Source organism: Garra rufa, chromosome 18, assembly GCF_049309525.1.
Source record: "Garra rufa chromosome 18, GarRuf1.0, whole genome shotgun sequence".
In the NCBI taxonomy this organism is placed as follows: Eukaryota; Metazoa; Chordata; class Actinopteri; order Cypriniformes; family Cyprinidae; genus Garra; species Garra rufa.
Window position 1 is genome coordinate 1,338,786 of NC_133378.1, and position 9,055 is coordinate 1,347,840.

Consider the following 9,055-nt stretch of genomic DNA (forward strand, 5'->3'; position numbering starts at 1 on the left):
CCGCGTCCGGAACAGAGAGTGCGGTCACCGCCGCGTCCGGAACAGAGAGTGCGGTCACCGCCGCGTCCGGAACAGTGAGAGCGGTCACCGCCACGTCAGGAACAGAGAGTGCGGTCACCGCCGCGTCCGGAACAGAGAGTGCGGTCACCGCCGCGTCCGGAACAGTGAGTGCGGTCACCGCCGCGTCCGGAACAGAGAGTGCGGTCACCGCCGCGTCCGGAACAGAGAGTGCGGTCACCGCCGCGTCCGGAACAGAGAGTGCGGTCACCGCCGCGTCCGGAACAGTGAGAGCGGTCACCGCCACGTCAGGAACAGAGAGTGCGGTCACCGCCGCGTCCGGAACAGAGAGTGCGGTCACCGCCGCGTCCGGAACAGTGAGTGCGGTCACCGCCGCGTCCGGAACAGAGAGTGCGGTCACCGCCGCGTCCGGAACAGAGAGTGCGGTCACCGCCGCGTCCGGAACAGAGAGTGCGGTCACCGCCGCGTCCGGAACAGAGAGTGCGGTCACCGCCGCGTCCGGAGCAGAGAGAGCGGTCACCGCCGCATCAGGAGCAGAGAGAGCGGTCACCGCCGCGTCCGGAACAGAGAGTGCGGTCACCGCCGCGTCCGGAACAGTGAGAGCGGTCACCGCCACGTCAGGAACAGTGAGAGCGGTCACCGCCGCGTCAGGAACAGTGAGAGCGGTCACCGCCGCGTCAGGAACAGTGAGAGCGGTCACCGGCGCGTCAGGAACAGTGAGAGCGGTCACCGCCGCGTCAGGAACAGTGAGAGCGGTCACCGCCGCGTCCGGAGCAGAGAGAGCGGTCACCGCCGCGTCCGGAACAGTGAGGAACAGTGATGGCGGTTGTCACCACCTCCTCCGCAAAGCAGGGGCGCTTCCGCGCCGTCTCGGCACTGCGGGTGTCCATCGCCGCCAGGCAGGCGTAGATGAACTCGAACCGAGCTGCCGACGCCGCCTCAAAGGACATCCCCTCCGTGTCCGGAACCGAGCGGGTGGTTGCTGCCCCCTCAAAAAAAATATTCCTCCCTGCTGGACCCATTAGTGCTGGCTGCATTCTGTCACGTTTGATAAGGAATAAAGGTCTGGGTCCAAATGCAGGGAGAAAGGTGTTTTAATAAATTAAACAATAAACAAACAAACAAAGGCCAACACGGCACAACTGAACATAAACTTAAGCATAAACTGAACAAAACAGGGAACAAAGTCTAAGGCCAGGATCAAGAATAGAACAGTACATACAAGACAAAAGACAATGCAGCCAGAAGGAGTAGTTGGAAATGAGTGTTCTTATAAACCAGATGTGATTGTGAACAGGTGTGCGTGTAATCAGTGATAACGACTAGACAGGAGTGTACAATTAGGGATGTGTGTGCAGGGAAGGGAAAACAGCGACCTCAGGTGGCTGAGGGGAGCCCCACAGCCCAGATCATGACAGGAAATCCTGGTTCAGTTTGGCCAACCACAAACACCTTTTGTTCCTCAGACAGTTTTTTGCACACTTCTTCTTAATTTGGCAGTCTATAGTACTCCAAATGTTTTTTCCCAGTCCGACCAATTAGTACAGCCCAAAACATGACAATAATTGACCATTTTCAGCAGCAATAATCAGCAAAATAATATGCAAGTTTCGTTTGGTTCAGTGGCATTGTTTACATTTAGTGCCGTCAATAGGGCCGACTGATGATGCATCATGAAAACACTCTGTATGTTTAAAAAATGTCCCTCTCCTCACATCAAGTGAGACAAAAAACTATTTTTGAAACATGATAAGTTTCCTGGGGGCGATAATGTTCAACAATGAAAAGAAATGAACCAAAGGACTGTACTGAAATTGAGTAACTACAGAAAAAAGATACTAAAAAGAACTTTACACAACCAACTTTTTTTTTTAAATTTTAAAATTACATTCGACCAAATTATACAAACAATAATAAAAATGCAGAGATTTTAATAATGGATAACATCAAATAATCTAATTTAAATGATCACCAGGATGCAAAGTGACAATGTTAAAGCTCTTCATTGGTTTATTCAAAATCTTCCTTTCATAATTAACCCTTTTATTGCTTTTGTGAATCACTTGCAAATTAAAGAAAATGAGTGCATTACTCAGAAGCAACTTCTGAGGACACAGGAAGGAGATGTAACAGCTGTACCACAGAACAAAATTACAAGTTATTCATGTACCGTCTTCTCCTGAAGAATAGTCATTATGGAGCTTCTGAGAAATTGTTCATCAAAACAGGAAGTCTATAACAGCAGCACAACACAATGATGGGGGGAATAACATGCCAATATCTGCCATACAGGCAAGATGTGATCTCAGCATGAGGGGGAGAGAAAGAGAGACAGGGAAAAGCCGTGAGGCTTCATCTAATCTGTGTGACTAAAATCGCTCTTTCATTTCATGGAAAAGAGTGTGAACTCACTTCCATCTCACCGAGGCTGGCAACCACTACCACAGGAGGCAAAACAACTTAATAACAGGAAAAATAGGGATCAGAAAAGGATGCCGATTACTCACAAAGCAGTGAATGTCAAAGGACTCATTAAAAGCTCAGCTGAAAAATGTTTGAATAGTAAAAATGGTGAAGGATGGATAATTTTGACTAAATATTAAAGCAGATATCTCAGCTCTTTTGTGAAGTCAGTGACACTGTGGTATTGATTTGTCGCATAGCTTGATGTTTTCCGATAAAATCATGAAATGAAGTCTTACTAGAAAGGAAAAACACTTATATTCTCAGTCTAAAACCATGCAGCTGTCTGTGTTTTGTAATGTTGTATTGATTCATAAAGATGTAAAGCAGAATCCAAAGGATTTCGTAGTTTGTAACCTGACATTGCGAAAAGACTGATCAACACAGATATCTCTTATGTATTAGTTAAGGCTTATTCCTGACTACTTAAGGGTTATATAAACACACTGTTCTGTCATTGACAATAGCAAACAAGTAATTCAAATATTGCCGCTTGTGTTTTTTATTAATGCCAAAATGCTGTAGTTGTCAATGACTGCAGTTTCAGGAGTGACTCCTGGTATTCTGTAAGCTGGAGATTCATCTTTTATTTGAAACCAAATCAATGAAATATTCTAATAATGGTTATTGCAAAACAAGTTTAAGATAAGCGCCATCATCTTGTCTCTATTATTATACCTCATAAAGCTGTTTTCTCTTTAAATTTCTCTGTCTTGTTCACAAAGCATCTAGAGCTTTGTGGTGCTCAACAGAATAAATTATCTTTCATTCTGACCGACAGGACACAGGTAGTCTGTCATAAAGAGGGGATAAAAGGGAGTGATAGAGGGGAGATAGAGGAATCTAATTACAGCAGGCTGCAGATGGATGTCTGTGGACCTCTTTTGTTAATTTCGCTTTTAAACAAAGGCGAACAAAACAGTTTGTACTTGTTGAAAGGCACAAAATGAGCTTGTGAGGTAGAAACACTCATGTGATGCAACACTGTTCATTTTGTTTCCAAACCTCGTGAGCTGTTTAGGCACCAGGTGTGCTGTTGCTTCGAAAAGTTTACAGAATAATTATGCATGGAATGGAAATTCACCCTATCTATTTTATAAATATTAATATTATAGTGAACGATTCATCAACAAATTTATTTTTTAATTTAATATATATGGGCTATTCTACAGAATTTTTTGCTTACAACTTTATTGTAAATATATTTGTCAGAGGTAAATCAATAACAGTTACATTTTTAACAATATTTTAAATCTGATTTATGAGATTTGTCATATTTTAAATCCAATTTTTTTTTTTTTTTAAAAGGCAAAAAGTTGATCATACTGATTTCAAACCTAAGTATTCATTAGTTTGAATATACATTGAACCAAACACTATCATAACATCTTAGTTGTAAATTCAGTTTACTTTATTTTTGACAAAAAAATCCCATGTTTCAGTTGTGACAGCACATTTTTGGTAGTGACAGTAATGTTTTGGTAGCAATCACATCATATTACAGAGTTTAAACACTAAAACACTACAAAAACATACTAAAATGCAAAAATAAAACTGCATAACTGTAGTAAAATTTTGTTTATTTCCCCCAGGTATGAAGATTATGCAATTCTTTTTGTCACTACAGAAACAATGATAACATGTTTCGGTCGTGCCTGTTTCAGTACTGACAATTTTAGATCAAAGATGCTAATCAGCACATAGTTAGCTAGCACAGCTCTGAACAGTGGTACATGTATAAAAACTAAATGTAATGGAATAACTCCCAAATAAGTGTGCTTAAATGTAGAAAAAGGTGTTCTGTAGTGACTTTCTTTAAATGATGCTTCTTAAAGCAAAGTTCGGGAGGAGCACGTCAGATACTTAGCCTAATTAACACAGCTGGAACTCACTCAAGCCAATCTACATCATGCATAAATACAGCCGACTCACCTCTACCCATTTGACGGATTATCAGCATTCGGTTTGCACCTTTTGCCATGACATCACAGATCTTTCCCAGGATTTACAGGATTCATCGCGGTCTCTGCTTGACCAGCCACGCACGCTCTCACCAAAGCCCTTAAAATGTAATCTCGCCCCCACCGGCGTCACTTCCAAACTTCTTCCCCGGCATCCTCTTGTCATCCGGCCGGGCCAACAATTCCTCCGATCGGAAAGTGGATCGTTTTTAATGCCTGAGGCAAACGCTGATCAATTCCGACGCACCGTCCTCGCGGAGGATAAACAAAGTGAATCCGTACGATCTTAGTTATTCGTTTCCCTTCAATCAGCCAACCTCACTCTTAAATCCACTCCAGCAGGGCAGCCAATATTTCCAGCAAACTCGCAAAGCCCCGTACTCCCCTTGTTCGATACCACCACCGCCCCGCATTAGACCCGGCTCGTGCACTGGGTCTCACCGGCAGGCCTTCAACGAGCCTGGGCCGCGCCCCAGAGCTCATCGCACCAAAGCCACTCACTGCCCGCTTTGGCTCAACCATTTAACGTGGCTCTCCCGGCCACAGCATCGAATGCAGCTCTCGTAGCAGACACTATAGCCTGAAGACGTCTCCGCTAGAGACACAGGTCATGTTGCAAATAAATTTTAGAAACAGTTGCAAAGGTAGGTCATTTTTTGCTAAAGGCTTTTAAACGATGTTGTGACATAAAATGATGTCAATGTAATTTTTGTACCTAGGATTGAAGAAACTCCGTAAAACACAACAAATTACTCAGTTTCTGAATTAATATTATTATTTTTTTTAATTTTAAATTACACATTCCACTCATAATCTGACAAAAGATCGATTTTCGAGAAATAAGTGTTTGCCTAAATGACTATAAATAAATATTAAAATAAAAATAAATAAATAAATAAACAGAGCAAGTGCAACTAAGCACTCGTGATGTGCATATTGCAAGCACCTCTCTCCAAGTCTCTAGCGGATGTGCCACTAGGCTAGCTTTTCAACACTTATTACTTTGCATGGTTAAGAGGAAAATGTCTTTTTAGCATCTTATTTTCAAAGCATGCCTGAAGTTGCTAAATTTTTTACAATTATAGGATATTTCACTAAATATTAGGGCTGGGTATTGTCACCAATTTGGCGATTCGATTCTTATTTTTATGGTTTCGATTCGTTTTGATATCTATTTCATTTAAAATGTTAGTTTTGCAGACATGTGATCCATATTTTGATATAAATGTTGGTAACTGAAACTCTCCTACTTAAGTTTATTACTGAAATACACATCTACATTAATAATAGGGTGCACACAGTTGTTATTTTAAACGACTTTTATTTTAAATGAACACTGTAACAAGAAGTCATAAATATGTGCATCCATTGTACACCATGTAAACAAACTGCAAAATGCACATTACTAAAAAAAAATAAAAAAGACTGTAAATGTGCAACAGTGAAATCTATTAAGAACTTCAAACATGTTTAAGAAATAAAACTTTTTCTAAATTCAAAACACTCAAAACAGGCCCATCATAAAGCCTTTGTCTGCTTATACAAAACATTCTAACTGTCCATAAAACTAACAGTTCTTAATTACAGCCTAATCATTTTTCTGCAAAAGAAGCAGCTGATCAACATGTTCTGATCTGATCTAAGGCAGCTCCTTTGCGCTGTGATTAGATCACCAGCGGTTGAGAAAACTCTCTCAGCAGGAACACTAGTGACACCTTCAGGACGAGAGGTGAATATTCATATCCTCTTACGTGAAGCACGTGCATTAAGAATAGATTCGGGGATTTCCCGAATGGATATAGTTGCATTCAACTGAAGATCGATTAAAATCGGAGAATCAATATTTTTACCCAGCCCTACTAAATATGTTGCTATGTGCTTTGGAAAAGACGTCGCTAAGGTAATCTGAGAAGTTGCAAAATCTGGTAACAATTTGTCCAATTGGTAACACTACCATACTGCAACATACAATCTACCCGCCCCACCTTCCCACAGCACGCGGTTTTAAATGTGTTTTTATTCTAAGTTCACAAAGCTTGAACTTAAGAATGCAGCAATTTCTCGTGCAAGATCGTGCTTCCAGTCTTATCCATTCACATATGAATGTAAGTCTATGGAATGACGCGGCCTCCAGCTCCTGTAGCAAACACTACCGTGATGCTGCCTCTGCTAGCAATGCAGGCTACACGGGTTCTTCCAGACTCCCATCCCGTGGCCCACAGATCAAGCCAGCGTGAGGCTGCCTCTGCTTGCAACACAGGCCCACAAATCTCAGCCTTTTTCCTGCAACTACTAATAACCGTTTTTTCTTTTCAGTGGCCTCCTGTAGCAGACCGTAGAGCACCAATGAGCTGACGATTGTTTTTACATGTCACCGTGCAATTTCATTTTCGTTTGACTAAATCACATTCAATTGAAATTACCACTTAATCTTTAATATTTGGCCATTTCTTTACAACAGACATGTTGGAATTGCAAATCCTTGGATGCGGACATCAAAGCTGGCACTCTTCCGAATTTATCATTACATTCAGTCATTTCACAAATAACCAGCATTTCCCCCGTAGGTGGCATGAATTAAATGAGGGTTTCACATTAGCCAATCGAAGTGGCTACTAGTTCTTGGGTACGAAATGCCCTCTAGTCTATCTGTCAGCTCCGCATAACTCCCTGTTTCCAAGGATTGTCGCCAAAAAAAAAAAAAAAAAAAAAATTCGTTAAATCATGGGTCTTCACACTGGCAAAAGTCGACATCACCTCAGCTTTTAAAGCTATGCCATCCATCCAGAACCATGGCACTTATTTAGGGTACGTTAACACAAGAAGCCTATGTCATATACCTAACTTTCAGATGCAAGCAGCACCAAGATTTTCTGACGTTATCAGAAGCGGCTTTTGGATTTGGCAAACATTTTACGTAAAGTCATCCTCAAAGCATCTACCCCTTTTTAGACAACTCAAATTGAGTATCGAACTCCCTGTCAGATGCTGCTAGAGCGTCCCGGTGGTGCAAATGTTTCTCTTTCGACTCTCAACTACCGGCGAAACGTACCTGTCTGAAGCCGCGAGTATTAAACTCGCGTCAGACCCTGCGAGAGCCTTTCCGCTCGTAAATGTTTTCCTTCAACTACCAAAAAAAAAAAAAAAAAAAAAAAAAAAAAAAAAAAACTTTCCATCCCTGACCTTTTCCTCACTACGGTCGCCGAGGTATTCCCGTCTGATGCCGTGAGCATTGGCCTCCCGTCAGACACCCAAGGAGCCCCCGACCACAACTTACCTTTCCGTCCCACGTCCTGCGGGGCCCACCCGTCCGATGCCGTGAGCATTGGTCTCCCGTCGGATGCGCAGGGGCCCCCAGGTCGGACACCTAACCTTTTCGACACCACAGTCGGCGGGGCCTACCCGTCCGATGCCGTGAGCATTGGTCTCCCGTCGGACGCTGCAAGGGGCCCCCGCCCGGTCAACTGCACTTTTCTTCCCTACAGTCGGCGGGGCCTACCCGTCCGATGCCGTGAGCATTGGTCTCCTATCGGACGCTGCGAGAGCCAAACCGACCTTGCAATTTTTCCGTTCCGTCCGACGGTCGGCGAGACTCATCCGTCCGACTCCACAAGTCTCCGCCTCCCGCCGGACACTATCTGAGCCCCTTCAGGCCAACTTCACATCTTTTCCCCCCACCTGGCGAGGCTTACCCATTCGAGGTTCTGAGTCCTGATCTCCCCTCGTATGCTTGGCGAGAGCCCTCCCAGTCGGGTTTTCCTTTCTGCCCTCCCGGCCGGCGAGGCATACCCGTCCGATGTCGCGAGCCTTGGTCTCCCGTCGGACGTCGGCAGAGTTCTCCCGGTCGGGTTACTTACTTGGCGCCTGCAAGCGAGACTTATCCATGCGATGCCGTTTGCATTGGTCTCCCATCGTATGTCGCGAGAGTCGCCCGCACCAGGCGTCCCAAAACCTTTTTACCTGCCAAACCAAGAAGACCCACTTGTCTGACGTTCTGAGTCTTGATCTCCCGTCGGAGGCTTCATGGGTCCTCTCGGTCAGCACCAATAGGGGCCGATCGACCAGTAGAGCCCTAATGCCAACATCGTAAGCTGCTCCGGCCAAGGCAACCCGGGTTCTCCTGATCGGGCCCCAACCACGCTGCTCCTCCTTCGGCCGGTAGGGCTCACCCGTTCCAACGCTGTGCACATCCCGTTGAGTATCGGTTGAGCTCTCCCGACCGGACGCCCTAAATCCCGTAATCCATACAAGCAGCCGGTAGAGCCTTTCGACCTGATACAAAAACCTCTCCCATCAGAGTACGAAAGGCTCCCCCGGCCAGCTAACCAAACATCTTCTCCCAAACAACGGCCCCCGCCAGATCTCAGCGCTTTGGGGGGTCCTCTGCTGGCGGCTGTCCTACATTGCTTATTGGGGGGTACTCTAGGTTCGGGCCATTCCCGAGCTCGGAGCCCTTCCCCGGACAGCACGCCAAACATGCTTACATACTCCAGCTAATTATATGTAAGTGGGAACTCGTGAAATGATGCTTCTTAAAGCAAAGTTCGGGAGGAGCACGTCAGATACTTAGCCTAATTAACACAGCTGGAACTCACTCAAGCCAATCTACATCA